Source organism: Ceratotherium simum, chromosome 9 (genome assembly GCF_057802395.1).
Source record: "Ceratotherium simum simum isolate JZ-2026a chromosome 9, ASM5780239v1, whole genome shotgun sequence".
Classification (NCBI taxonomy): Eukaryota; Metazoa; Chordata; class Mammalia; order Perissodactyla; family Rhinocerotidae; genus Ceratotherium; species Ceratotherium simum.
In genome coordinates, this window is record NC_141908.1 from 53,883,828 (window position 1) to 53,898,993 (window position 15,166).

General features: G+C 40.8%; 1 protein-coding gene across 3 annotated transcripts in view; it reads right to left on the reverse strand.

Annotated features, from left to right (window-relative positions):
- The window catches only part of WIPF1 (WAS/WASL interacting protein family member 1), a 116,356-nt gene that overhangs the window by 66,936 nt on the left and 34,254 nt on the right, over nucleotides 1-15,166 (reverse strand). Inside the window, exon 1 of one of the 3 annotated variants that reach the window (XM_087435408.1) lies at nucleotides 7,886-7,964. The exons of 1 other annotated variant lie outside the window; for it this stretch is intronic. The gene's annotated coding sequence lies outside the window, so the exon portion shown is untranslated. Of the gene's footprint in view, nucleotides 1-7,885; nucleotides 7,965-15,166 lie in introns of those variants that run through there. One more of the 3 variants, XM_014784634.2, reaches the window with a different exon arrangement.

Sequence of the window (15,166 nt, forward strand, 5' to 3'; positions counted from 1 at the left end):
CTCTCGTGCTGCCGCCCTGGTCCAAGGCACCATCATCCCCCAGAGGAGTACTGCAATCACCTCCTAATTGGTCTCTCTCTTCTACTCATGCTCTCCTACAGTTTATGATCAATACAGTAGCCAGAGGGATCCTGTAAATCATAAAGCCAGACCACCGTCTCTCCTTTGCTCAAAGTCTTCCCAAAGCTCCCTCTCCCTCTGAGTGAAAGCCAGAGTTCCTACAGTGGCCCACACGGCCTTCCAAGATCTTGCCTCCTGTTTCTCTCCTCCTCACTTTGCTTTAGTCACACTGGCTCCTTGTCATTACTTGAATATGCCAGGCGTGCTCCTGCCTCGAGGCCCATTGCTTTCCCCTAGGCATATGCAAGGCGAATTCTCTCACCTCTTCCAAGTCTTCACTCAAACGTCACCTTCTCCATGGCAATCACCCTAACCACCCCATTTAACGTCATACACCCACCACTGCACTCTGCTCTTCCTCACCCTGCTGTACTGCTTTTTCCATAGTACTTACTACTTTCTAACCTTTTAATATACTACATAACATCCTATCTTACTAGGTTTATTGTTATTGTCCACATCCCTCAACTAAAATGTAAGATCCACATGGAAGGCACTCACTACATATTTCTGAATTAAGGAAAAATGCAAAAAAACAGGCCAAAAAAAACCCCATAAAACACCCAGTGTCCAAAACGGGCCTTGTAATGTGCAATAGTAGGACCCACATATCATATCTCACTTTCTTCTTTTTATAATGCTTGTGGCATTTTGAAGAAGAGTGACAAAGTAGGACTGACACCGAGGAGAGGCTGTTGTTTGCCCAAGAAAGACCCTTCAGAGTGGCATTGTGGGGGAGGGGTAGATCACCGTACTTCGAGCACAGGGACTTCGTCATAGAGGTCCTGAAACCTCCCCTATCTGGGAGCCAGAGGGATCAGACTCAGGATGACTGACTCACATTACAAATGCACAAGAGGCTGCTGGGCACACCAGAATTTACAAAGGATATAATTTCTTTCCAGTGACCATGTCCACTGTTCAGAATACATCTTTCTGAGATAATGGTACCCAGGAAGCTGATTTCATGTTCAGAAGGTGGTTCAAGGATCTTGGAATCAGGGCTAAGGATGGGTAAGCCCCTGGAGGGCTACTTAATCTAGGCCATAGTGAGCCCTGATCTTCAGCCACATTTCACAATGGACAACCCCTCTCAATCCATATTCATGTCCACAAGATTCAGGGTGTCTCTTCCTGGTCAATCCTGTGCAACCACTGGGCTGTCCTCTCCTTTGCTCCATAAGGACCATCACTGTTCACTGCTCACAAACTTTCTCCAGGTAGGATGGATTAGGTGCCTAGCTATAAGATTATACCTATATTGCTGTGCTGTCTCCCAGGAATTAAGCAGCAGTCACTTAGCTGGAGTTTTGGGAGTTCATAAACTCCTCAGTCTCTTGGTCAATTCCCACTAGCCATGGGTCTGGCCTCTGTAGACTCCAGAGGGGCACCTATATCCACAATCCAAGTCCTTGGGACTCCTCAACATTGCAGCTGGTGACCCATGCTGCAGTCAGGAGCCTTAGTCTATGCCCACTACTCTCACTAATTAGCTATTTTGACCACAGACAAATCACCTAACTTTTCTGGCCCTCAGTTTCCAAATCTGAAAATGAGAGGATTGAACCCTCTAAGGTCCCTTCTATATCTAAAAATCCAAGATTCTATTTTTTATCTACCTCTTTAAGTTTTAAATAATGACAGCAGCATCTGAAAGCCTCTTTCCTTAACTCTTCCCAAGGCCAGATGTTCCTGGCACTGAAATAGGAGAAAAAAATAGTTTTTGAATAACCTAACATTTTTGTCTTTTAGAGCAAATTATCCTCTGGCCTTTTCAATTCCCTTTCCCCTACTGCTACCTCCTTATGAATCCTTAGAAGAAGTTTTTAAAAAGTAAACTATCCACCCTTCATGATTCATCAGGCTCTGATGAATAATCAGAGAATAATACGAACATTATTTTTTTTCCAAATTATTTTTCCTATAGAAAAATTTTCAAACATTTTTTATTCTGGCAACTATGTTCATCAGCCTTGATTTGTCCCTGTTTTGCAGAGAAAGTGATTAAATGCTCTGGGGAAAAGGAACAAAAAGCTGAGAGTCAGGGCTGGAGGAAGAAGCATGCTGTCTGTCCACGCAGGTGAGCTCCGGCCTGAATTTCCACAAGGCGATGGGCACGCAATGGCAGGAGTGAGACTCAGGAACAGAAGGGAGAGGAAAAGCAGAGGGAAGAAGAGAAAGAGCGAAGGCATATGTCGTTCGCTTTCAAAGAGGTTTTAGGCAAAGCCCTGGTGGCAGTTCATCAAGAACGTTCGTTTAGTTAAATGACTTCTGAAACCGGGACTTTCCTAAGAAGTCACACCACAGTGAGAAAGCGGAGTTGGAACACCAACTCCCTTCCTTGAACAGCTCTCGGTGTGCAGCCTTCTGCATAGCAGGCTGGTGAGGTATTGGGCAGCCCCTCTACTGGTTCCACACCCAGTTTTCAAGAGTTGGGATCATTCTATAAGTCTCTAAAGCCTTTAAGGAAGACTAAATATTTCCAGAGCTGACCTGGAAATCAAAGATGATCCAAATTACCATTTAATAAATCAATGATTTACTGAAAGAAAAGCAATTCACTAGAAAATCCTCCAAATGAATCTATATGTATAATATATGCATAACCTCCTAGTCTGAAGTTAGCAGCATATTCCAAATAATCGTAGGTTCCAAGATATCATCTAATGACTTTTAATTGAGGAAACATATACCCTAAAGAATTTTTCCCCTATTAAAATATATACATTGATGTGACTGCAAACATGTATCCTACTATAAAAAAAGACTTTGTTTTTAAGCCACACTAGGATTACAAACAAATACAATGAGTGAACTTAAAATATGACATATTATTAAAATCCAGACACAAAAAAAAAGTAGAAAAGAAGACTAATTTATACCAGAAAGTATCAAAACAGACACTCTGGTAAGTATCTAGCTAGTCAGACAGTCTCATAGCAGTAACTTCTAATTAGTATGGAGAAATTACAATGTTAGTGGTATATGAGTACCTCCTGGTGGAATTGACATAGGATGTCATGCCAGCCAGGAATAGCTGCCTTTTAAATTTGGTTTGTGGCCCCATAACAGGGTTCCCCTTCAAGGGCTCATCTTTTCCCAGTTTATTTTTTTCAAGGAAAAGTTTTCTCTGTCCTTTCATAAACAAACAAATAATTGTCATTTTCTGATGCCTTTTTGGGGGAGTGATGGAGACATTAAGAGGTTTTTTTTTTTTTTGGAAACAGCACTAACTTTCTAACTGATGAAAAAATGGAGGGAAATTGAGATGGAAGAGTGAAAATCAATCAGGCATACAGGCAATCCCTTCTCTGGAAGTGTCAGAGAATATACAGGAGCATTAACAATATTTTATTTTGGAAGACAGCACCTCCAACAAAAGAACCACACAGCACTGTGTCAGGCTATCCATCACATCTTCCCTACCATTTCCTTCCAGAAAAATCTATCATCTAAACAAACATCATAGCCAGGCCTCCAGAATAGTCCCATGTTCTTGCTCTTTTTCTTAGGACAATAGCCCAAGTCCTCTTTGGGTCCTTACTACCCAAAGCAAAATATAACATTTTGTCTGAGGCATTCATGAAGGACAATGATAATGCTCTTGTATTCTGAGGTATCTTCATGTCTGTGGGTTTGGGGGAGGGTGGCATAGGAAGACATAATTACTGGATGATTCTCAGAAAGTATGTTTATTCCTGCATGGAGTCTGGTTTTAGTCAACAGAATCAAGGAGAAAGCTTTTCCCTGAAGTTTATGTAGCCAAAAAAGCATAAATCATGGAAGGAATAAAAAGGATTCTCCAAGCTACCTCTTCTCTTCTCTTTTCCTTCCCTTCACCTTCATCAGCTCTTGAAAACTGAACTGCTTATAAGCCGAAAATGACTGAGATTTTGTATAGCATTTCAGAGTCAAGATAAAAATCATACAGTTGAAAAAAAATCATATTATTGAAACTCATGCTCCTTGCTAAGGATGTACACCACAGCAGGCAACTGGCTTTTAGCAGATGATGTGGACATTAGAACCTGCACATACAATACTTTAAAAATCTTGGGTTCCTTAATATCTAGAATATATAAAGAACTCCTACAACTCAACAGCAAAAAACCAAATAACCTCATTAAAAAATGAGCAAGAGGGGCCGGCCCAGTGGTGTAGTGGTTAAGTTTCCGCACTCCGCCTTGGTGGCCCAGGGTTCGAATCCCAGGTGCGGACCTATGCACCATGCATCAAACCATGTGTGGCAGCGTCCCACATACAAAACAGAGGAAGATGGGCAAAGACGCTGGCTCAGAGCTAATCTTCCTCACCAAAGGAAAAAAAAAGGGCAAGGGACTTGCACAGTCAGTTCTCCAAAGAAGATATACAAATGGCCAACATGCATATAAAAAGATGCTCAACATTACTAATTGTTAGGGAAATGCAAATCAAAACTAAAAGATCTCATCTTACACCCATTAGGATGGCTGCTATGACAAACAACAACAACAGCAGCAAATAACAAGTATTGGCTAGGATGTAGAAAAATTGGAACCCTTGGTCACTGTTGTGAGAATGTAAAATGGTGCAGCTGCTACAGAAAACAGTATGGCAGTTCCTCAAAAAAATTAAAAACAGAATTATCATGTGATCCAGCAATTCCACTTTTGGGAATGTATACAAAAGAATTGAAAGCAGAGTCTCAAAGAGATATTTGTACACCCATGTTCACAGCAGCATTATTTAGAATAGCCAAAGGTGGAAACAACCCAAATGTCATCCACAGATGAATGGACAAAGAAAATGCGGTATATACATATAATGGAATATTATTCAGCCTTAAAAAGGAAGGAAATTCTGATACTTGCTGCAATATGGGTGAACCTTGAGGATATTATGCTAAGTGAAAGAAGATCAGTCACAAGAAGACAAATACTGTAAGATTCCACTTATATGAGGTGCTTAGAATAATCAAACTCATAGAAACAGAAAGTAGAATGTGGTTGCCAGGGGCTGGGGGCAGGGAGAAATGGGGAGTAATTGTTTAATGGCTATAGAGTTTCCGTCTGCAAGATTTAGATTTAGAAAAAGTTTTAGAGATTGGTTGCACAACAATATGAATATATTTAACACTACTGAACTATACGCACTTAATAGTTAAGACGGTAAATTTTATGTGTTTTATCACAATTTTAAAAAACAAACCTATGGCTCCCAATATTTCCCAGTATGACGGTGATGATAACAATAATACCTTACACATGCCCAGGAACTTCTCTCTGAGGAGCCCAGAGAGCTGGCCCTCCAGACTTGCTGATGCCAACTCGACCAAGGATGAATTCGATTTTTTATCTTCCTTTCCCCTAATAGCACGAACGTTTTGTAATCCTCACTATTTCATCCGTCTGAAACCCAGGCCACCCAAACATCTGTGGATGCTGACTCTGAAGTGTTCCTCTGTATTATCTGGGGTTCTGGGGAGAAGAGGCCTGCCTCTGTCAGGGTCCAGGAGAAGAGAGATTTGCGAAGTCAGCTCCCTTCTTCTTTTTTAGAGAATTCAGTAACATACCCATGCAGTCCCTCTCCATGAAATTCACCATTTTCCCTTTAAACAAGAGGTGACCACTTATCTTTTTCCACTTTTGATCTTCAAACTGAACTCAGTGTTCAATTTGGCAGTAATTCCTGTCTAAAACTCACACATGAGATTAATATTCCAGGTACTCTCCACCATTCAACATGATCTACCACCTCCCGCCATCGCGTCCCCCTCTTTTTCAGAACCACTTCCAGGTTTGGGGATCAGAAGCGTTGCCTAACAACGACACTTTATAAACCTTTCTTGCATCTCAAACACAAAGGAACACAGCGAAGGTGCACAGCTAGAGAAAGGGGTGAGAAGTGGTTGGGGAGAGAACAGATGCCCCCAGAAGAAACAGAAACAGCTTTTGGAAGGATGCATTTACAAGAGAGATGGCAGGTCCATCTGGAAAGTATTTAACAAAATAAAAAGCCCTTTTCTACTATGAGTAGCAGATTAGCAGAATACAAAACTCCCGGAACAACAAAGCTCTCTGACCAATTGAAAAAGCAAAACAAAACTGAAAGAAAAGCTCTTTCGAAGGATGTCCAGCCACCAGCGAGTTGTAAGCCTCTCTCTGGTGCTCAGGGGCGCTCCTGGTGCCATTTGCAAGAGACCTTCCCACTGCAGTTCCCCTCTGTGGGTCTCCTCCTGCACTTATTTGTGCAAAGGGCTCACATACCAACGAAGTCCAACCTCCCCTCCACCCCCCACCCCGGATGGAAGCGTGGGCTGCCTGTCAGAGCTAGAGCAGGGTTTCTGAAACCACTTGGGCTGAGATCTCCCACTTAGAATCCTCCCTTATTCTGTCAGCTTCCTCTCCATTTTCTTGCACAACATGGTAGTAAAAAATGAAAAAAAATGCGGCAATCTGAGGACATAACCACCAACGATTATTCTCTTTCATCACTGTTCTGATTAGTTTGCATTACTGGGATATAAACAACACGTGGGTCCTCTAACCTCTCACCCCTTTGTCGTTCTGTTTTTCACTACAGAACTCTGTAGAACACTCTGGGCTGGAACGAAGAGATGAAACAAGAAGCTCGCACTCCTGGGCTCTTCCCTTCCTTGCTCTCCCTGCTTCTATTCCCACATCAGCAGAGCCACAGAGGACACCTAGTGTGTTTTCAAAAATGTCCAGAAGCAGCTCAGCAACCTCCCTGGATAACCTGTTGCAGTGCTTAGTGACAGTCCAGAATGTAGCAACTTCCTCCTCTAACTCAGATTTGAGACGTTGTCCTTTTTCATACAGGTCTGAAAGCAGCAGGTCATTGTGGAAGAGCCTTTTATGGACTTGAAGTTCTTTATTACACTGTCCCCGTTGGCTGTAGGATGAATAATCTTGGGCCCTGTAGCTGTTTCTGGGCTCTAATTTCCAACCCTTGAACTGACTCTCTGGCTCTTCCCTGGCCTCTTCCAATCGCACAGGCTGAAGTGAAGGCACAAATCTGGTGAGGCTCAGCCCTCACGGCTCCTCAGGCCCTGCCTGGCCAGAGCCCCGGCTGTGCTGCTGCTTAAACCCTGGGGCAGGCGGGAGACGTCCCCATCTCACACCCAAGCTGCCCCCACCCCTTCTTCTCTACTCTCCTTTTATGCCAGTAAAAGAAGGAAAGAAAAAAAACACGGAAGGAAGAGGGCAGAAAAAATATAAAAGAAAAGAGAACTTAAGAATTTATAAAGATATGAGAAATCAGTTTAACAGGAAATAAAGCCAAAAGATTCATTTTACCAGACAAAAAGTACATAAGAACAACAAACGTTTGTATACAGCCTTGCCTCATGTTCTCACACATAAAATATCTGTATTTTCTACCGCCCTTTGAACACCCCGCGTATGCCTGCAAACACAGGCCGATTTGTCTCGTTTCAGATTTATGCTAATAGGTAAACATGAGGAGAGGCTTAGCTGAATTTCATGAAATAAGTTATTTAATGAACATCTGAAAGTTTGTTTTTTAAAGCCATAGATGTTCTAAACAGGGAAACCAGAGATTCTGAGAATTTCATTTTCACAATAATGGCCCGAAGTTTGTTCCTCTAACAACGTGTGGTTTCCAGCTATGCCCTGGCTCTTGCATTCAAAGCCAGAGCAATTTCTTCGTATTACAAAAATAGTTAAAGACAGTTCAAGGAAAGAGAACCAGTGAGGTATTTTAGAGTGGCTATGAAAGATTTTTCAGGGGAAAAAAAGGCACTAACCTGTGTTGTTTTAATCCGCTGAAAACGACCCAGTTCTCAAGTTCCCCTGCTATCTTCTAGCCAGTTTCCTGTAAATGTTGCATGTGACATTATACTTCCTCACTGCACCTTCTTTGACTCGCCTCTCTGAGCGGTCAGAGGCATGTGATAAGATCGTCTCGCTGCTGGCTTCACACTGGGTAACCCTGCCAGGGTTGTCTCCCAGCCTGTTTGAGGCATCCCTAAGGTACAGGTAGAGAGGAGATAACATGGGAGGGAGGCAGGGAGAGTAGTGGCTGGACTCCCGGCACTTTTGACTCCACAGGAGGGAGTGGGGAGGGGAGAGACAGAGACTCTTGAGCCCCAGGGTGGCCCATCTTGGGGATGCAGCTGAGAGGGGGCAGTCCGCCTGAGAGGCAGAAGGCCCTGGTGCGGTGCCCTCAGAACTGCTGAGAAGGGCGGCCATGGCGGTGCGCCCAGGATGTCCCCAGGCTCCTCTCTGGAGGGTGCCACCACAAAGGAGCATGCCCAGGGCTCAGCTCACATTTCTGGATCCTGCAGTGACAACGGCCACTCACTCTGAGTTTCCTAAAACAGTCTCAAGTTCACATCCAGTCTATTTAGTCCCGCCGTCAGACGGTGTGCCCTAATTCTTGGTCCAGCAAACAAAGGCAGGTACTCTGCCTCCAGGGCTAAACAACTGGCAGACAGTTCTCCCCTGCTGGCCTCCTAAATATGCCAGCCTTTTGGCTTCCCCTGAAAAGGGCTGACACTCTCTTCCTGCGGGATGGTGGTGGGCTCCTGACAGCATGTGAGCCCTGGACGTGGGGGGCCCTGCAGCTGGCCTGGTTTTTTGGTATTTTCTTGCTGGTGGAGGCTAGGACTAATTATATGAAACCAATTTTTTTAAAAAAGATTTTTACTAACGCTAATTAGTAATTATTAATAAAATTAAAGGCAAATAAGTTTTCTCAGTCCCATAGGTTTATTTTCTTTCATTCCCTTGTCAAGACAGAAAAACTCATGGACAGTTGCGGGGTAGTATACATGATGATCCTAGAGCATCTTGTAGTGCCAGAAAGTAAGGAAGTGCTCAAAAACAAAAGACAAAAAAATATTGATAGGAGTATGTCAAAGGAGCATAGGAACCAACTGAAAGAGCTCCCAACAGCCAAAGGTGGAACAATTTGAGCAGCAAAATAAAGTAGTGTTGAATTATAACCTAAAGTATAAAAAAAAATCTTTGAGGCCACACTGATATAAATAAATGATTGAATAAATTAATTACAAATCTTCTGCGCAGAAGAATTCTAAATAATTTATATAGATACTCCACCCTCAAGGTTTTCCTTCCAGAGTGTACAGTGTGGAAAGAAGGGGGGGCAACTTTACAGTGGAGAAACCTGACACACACAACATCAGGGGAGCAAGGCCAACATCAACAGTATTAACTTATGTTGACAGTGTATATGCTTGCTATGATGTGATGAGAACGGGACTTTACTTCTGCGGTCTTCCTCCCAATAACCCATAACCCCAGCCTTATCATGAGAAAAACATTAGACAAATCCCAATTGTGGGACATTCTACAAAATACCTGACCACTACTCTTCAAAACCATCAAGGTCATCAAAAACAAGGAAAGCCTTAGAAACTGTTTCAAACAGAGGAGCCTAAGGAGACATGATGACTAAATGTAACATGATGTCCTGGATGGGATCCTGGAACAGAAAAAGGACATCAGGGAAAAACTACGGAAATCTACATAAACTATGGACTTTAGTTAATAATAACGTATCAATATTAGCTTATTAATTGTTACTTATATATCATACTAAATGGGAGATTTTAATAGTGGAGAGGCTGGGTAGAGAATGGGTGGGAACTCCCTACTATCGTCTCGATTTTTCTGTAAATCTCTAACTGTTCTAAAAAATAAAGTCTATTAAAATTTTTTAAATGCCTAAACAGAAAAAAAAATTCATGGACAGGAAGCCAGGTTAGAAATTTTAAGGAAAAATTATAAAGCATTTTGTTAAGACCTTTAAAAATTCCACCCAGAGCATGGCTTAAGCAGAACATATGTAACTGCTTAGTTTGAAAAATGGAGCTGGCAGCTTAACCCAGAATGTGACACTTCTAAATACATTCAAATGGAGTCATTATTATTTATCATCTATGTAGTATTTTGTTTTTCCAAGATGGCAAGGTCTCACCATTATTCCTATTTTAAAGCTAATGCCATGCTTATAGCCATCTTGACTCAAGTGGCTAATCTAACTGTACAGTTCAATCAGAAAGCCAGCCATCAGCTGTCAGAATGGTAAAACAGTTACGCATGTTTTCAAAGCCAGAAATCCAATCATGTGGTGAGACTTCAGAGTTTTACTGTTGTCCAAAGTTCTGACTCTCAGGACTTGTTTCCTTACTCGGTGTTCTCAAACGGAAAACTTCATTGGGGAATTATAGGGTAATATTTTCACGACTTGGAACAGTGAGCTTGTCTATGGTTACCTTTCTGAAAAACAAAAAATCCCTTTAAAAGCATTTTTTAAAAAAGAATTATGCCAGGGTAGCCAAATAGAAACAACTTTGGGGTTTCTGCATTGAGTCAAGCTGTACAAATTGCAGAATACTCCCCTCGGTTCAGGACATCGTTTTACACCCACACACCACTTCCTACATCCACAAATTCCAGTATGTTTGGGCCCTCCAGAAAGCTAGGGGAATTATAAAAGGAAAGACGAAGGCACTGACCACAGGACAAGAAAGCTAGAAATGGCATCCTTGGGCTTCTTGCTTGGTCCTGCCTCAGCTCCTCTCCAGTCTTGCCCACTGTGGGGCACGTCCGGGCACTCTCAATTGAGTGAAAGTCTGCATTTCCTTAATTCCAAGATGCATGTCTGTGTTGGTAGTGTTTTTTTTCCTTCATATTTTGACATTCCTGGAATCAAAGTGTACATTTAATATCATGTCTTTTTTTTCTCCTCCTTATCTGTCAGTACTTTGATGGTAGACCTTACAGTTGATGGTGTCTTGGGAATGGAGGAAGTAGAGCAGTCAATTAGTCCTTGTTTGGGGCCACAGACATCATTTAACTACTTTCATTGATTTTTTTCCCCCACAGAACAAATATTTTGACTAAAGTGGTTTGATGTATAACATTACAGACATTAAAAAAAACCCAAATTTTTACCTACTCCCAGCCACATTCTAACTTTACCTCAAACCACAAATTCTCATCAAGTCCTAAATACGGATAATAGAGGAGGGGTGTTGAATTCTTTCCAATTTTTTCTGGGTTTACTCTCTGACTCCTTTTACTGTGTCACTTTTTTAAGATCTCATGAATCCATCCATCATCATGCCTGAGAAGCCTAATGTTGACACTGAAGGGTTGTGAGAAGGATGTTTCACTCCTGTTGATGAGAAGTAAAAGTCCTTACCGGTCAGAAGCAGATCAGTAAGGACTCCTTGATTCCGCCTTTCCTACTGGGGATGCCAACCGACTGCAGAATGGCTGAACTGGCCATTCCTCTTTCTGTAACCAGGATCTTCTCTCCAGCTCATGAACCACTGCTGCTTTGGGAGCATCATGCTTTACAGATTTTTTTCTTTTAGTGGACAGAGACTTGTTCAACCATTCCCCATGGGCATATTTCACAAATGATCAGAGATGAAATGCCCACTCTTTTCATCCAGGTAGGCAAAACTTGGCTACTCTAAATACTATTTTCTGCCCTACTCTTGTGTAAAATGTACTAAGATACTGACAGTGCCCTAATCATCTCACCAGCATCCAGAAGAGACTGGAAGAGATGCTGCACTGATGTTTGTAGGCAACCATTGACCCAGCCCTTCCCACATGCCAGGCACTGAGCTAAGTGCTTTATATACACACTTTCATTTAATTCTCACTGCAATCCTGTGAGGTAGGTACTGTGATCCCCCCTTTACAGATAAGCTAACCAAATTAGAGAGGCTAAACAACCTGTCCAGGGCCCCTTGATAACCCTGACACCAGATACTCAGAGCCTAAGGCTACTCTTTGTTGTAGGTAGGTTTACCATCTATTTCTCATAAATGGGCACTTTACTGAATACAGTCTTGTTCCCTAATTATTTTGTGCACATGCTTTTTACTTCAACCAAAGCTAAGTGGCAACAGGGCAGGGACAGTGTCTTTTATCCCATTAACTCAGCTTTCCATCCTCATTCCAGCAGCTTTCCCGTTAACCCTGCACTTCCACCTTACTGTCAATCTGATTTTTTTCTAATTTATTAGAAAAATGATGATATTTTTCTAATAAAGGTAAATAATTACCTTCATTATTTCCCTTCCCTATTTTGTGTTTTTTATTTTGTTTTTCATTTGTTAGCTCTTAAATTACAAGCTTATTTTCTTTATTTTCAGTCCTTTTAAATAAAAGCCTTAACATTTTATCTAAGTATATTTTTAGTCCTATCCCACATATTTCGATGCATTGTATTCTCACTGTTAATTTTATAATAGTCTATAGTTTCAGTAGTGATTTCCTTTTTTGACCCAAAAATTATTTAAAATTATCATATTTTAGTTTCCAACTGCTTGGATGGAGGTGGGGGCAGGAGCCATCTTGTGTTAATTTTCAATGCTATGTTATTGTTATATGTGGCCAGTATGTCTACTTTTTGTTTAATTGAAAAGGTTCTTTGTGGTTTAGTATTTCGTCAATTTTTGTAAAAGCTCCATGGTCTTTTTAAAAATTGTGTGTATTTCCTATTTGTTTGATTAGGTCAAAAATGATAATAATGTTATTTAAATCTTCTGTTCCTACTTATTTTTGTCTACTTGATCAAATTCTGAAAACATTTTGTTAAAGTCTCCCACTATGATTATGGAAAACTTTGTGTTTTTAAATTTTTAACTTATTATATTTTTATTTGAATTACTTTTTTTGTATCTCTAACAGATTTTGCTTTATCTAATTCAGTGCTAAGGTGTTTGGTACATAAAGGTTTATTATTACTGAATCTGCTTGTTTGACTTATAATTTATTCTTTTATGCCTTGTTTAATATTGCTTTTTACATTTAATCTTACACTTTTTAATATTAATATTACCATCCCTATTTTTGTTTTGTTACTTAGCATTCACTAACCTATCTCTTTATTTTCTTCCTTCTGTGTAATTTTGGTATATACATGACTCCTGAAGACAGCATATAGCTAGATTATCTTTTTAATCAATCTGAGAGTCACTGATTTTATTAGAGGAATTTAACCTAGTCACATTTATTGTTATATGTTTATCTTATTCCTGCCATTTTATCTTATGTATTCTGTTATATTGTTTTCTTCTTGTTTTTTTCTCTTTTCTTGACTTTTGCTGATTGATCACGCTTTTTATTATTGTAGTACCCTCTATCCTTGGCTATGTGTGTGTGTTTTAATAGCTAATGGTTTAAGTATAGAAATCCTACCTATACTTTTTTCTAAAGATCAAATATATGTGACCTTCCTTGGTGAACATGAGAGAACTGCATAGTAGGACCCTGTTAATTGGTAAGATCAGTCCATTGTTTTGGGAAATTTAATGGTAGGTTCATGTTAATAACAATAATAAATTTTGTGTGTGTTGTGGGGGATGACATTATACAGCCATCAGAAACCCTTCTAAAAGAGTATGCTGCCAGGTCTCCACTCACTTCCCTCCCCCACTTCCTATAAGGAGGACTGGCTATAGCTCTCACAGATCATGTGGGTAAGTGTGGCTAGAGGGGCAGCCATGAACCCAGTGGCTGGGACATAGCCAGGAACATTCTGGGGAATGCATTTGCAAATTTTGGACTCTGAGAAGTGCAGGCACTTTGGAAATCTGTAGAAGTATCTGTAGAAGGGAGGCTGTCGGGCTGGGTTTCCTGCTACTTCACTTCCAGTCACTAGACGTCATCATCTGCTGAGGAATCTATCCTAGAATTAGGTAAGAGATCAACAGTAAGATCACAAGAATGTAAACATATCCTCTGAAGAGTTGAGGAATTCAAATGAGAAAATAATGTTGCTAGACCTGCTCAGAGGCTAGAATTCTGTTTCCTAATGTCTAGTTAAAGCACAGTAATCAACAAGAATCCACACTTTTTTTCCCCCCTAAAAATGAGGTAGTTTCCACTTTTTTAAAGTTTTGATATCAGTGCAAGGGTGATGGGAGAAATTTTGGCCATAAAATACCTAAGCAGGTATCGTTTGTATGTGTGTATGTGTTTGAATGAAGGTCAACATTAAAATTCCATATTTAATTTTTCATGGGGAATCCCAGGGTAATGGGAGGGAGGGAATAGGAATAAAGGTGTAGCAACTGTTTGAAGACCTGTTGGTGACTCTTAATTTACTAGACTGAGATCCTAGTTCAGACCACAAAGAAGTGATAAAACACCATAAAAGAGTGTTTCTGTTTCTAACATAGCATATTTTTAAAAATTAATTTAGCCACATAAACATTTTATGAGTTAAATATCATTTTTAATCATTCTCATAATGCAAAAGGGGAGACTAAGTTTCCAAGAGTTGAAGGGATTTGTTCAAACAAGTAAATAAGTAATAGAACTGGGATTTAAACCCACAGCTTCTGACTACAAGTCCAGTGTCATTTCCAGCATACACCAAAACCATCTCCTTGTTGCTCTGTCTCTGAGAAAAACTTATACCCATGCACACCGCATGCACGCACATTGTGCAGGGAGGAACCATGGTGAGGCACACCCTTGGCAATCAGTGCTTCACAATGTAGGTCAAACAGTCCAGCCAGACCCCAGGGCAATTGTTTCTACACTGACTCTGGGGGATTTTTGAAGCATTATGTCATGCCAAAGGCTTTCCTCATTAGCAATCATGCAAAAAGACACCATGTACCATGTTTCTGAGACCTTGGAGCAGATAAAGGGAAAATGAAAGATCAAGAAAGTTCTCTTGCTGATGCACTGCACTCTGGTACATTTGTTTATGCCATTGTCTTGTAATGTAAGCCAGAATTATCAAGCTCTCCGGCCAGCAGTCTTCAAAGCCAGAGCCCTACCTAGTGGAGTCATTCTTCTTTGGATACTACAGGGCCTGATGCCAATAACCAAACTGGATCTTTCCAATTTCATGCAGTTGAATTCCAAATAACTAGGCCCCTCACTCATCTTTGTTGTTGATCAAAACCTTGAAAGGATATGGCATATTCCCTTGTTAATAAAAAGACCAGCTAGGGACACAGAGAAAGCCTTGCCATTCATCCAGGATGATTTTTTTTTCAGCAAGGAAGACTGGCCCTAAGGTAACA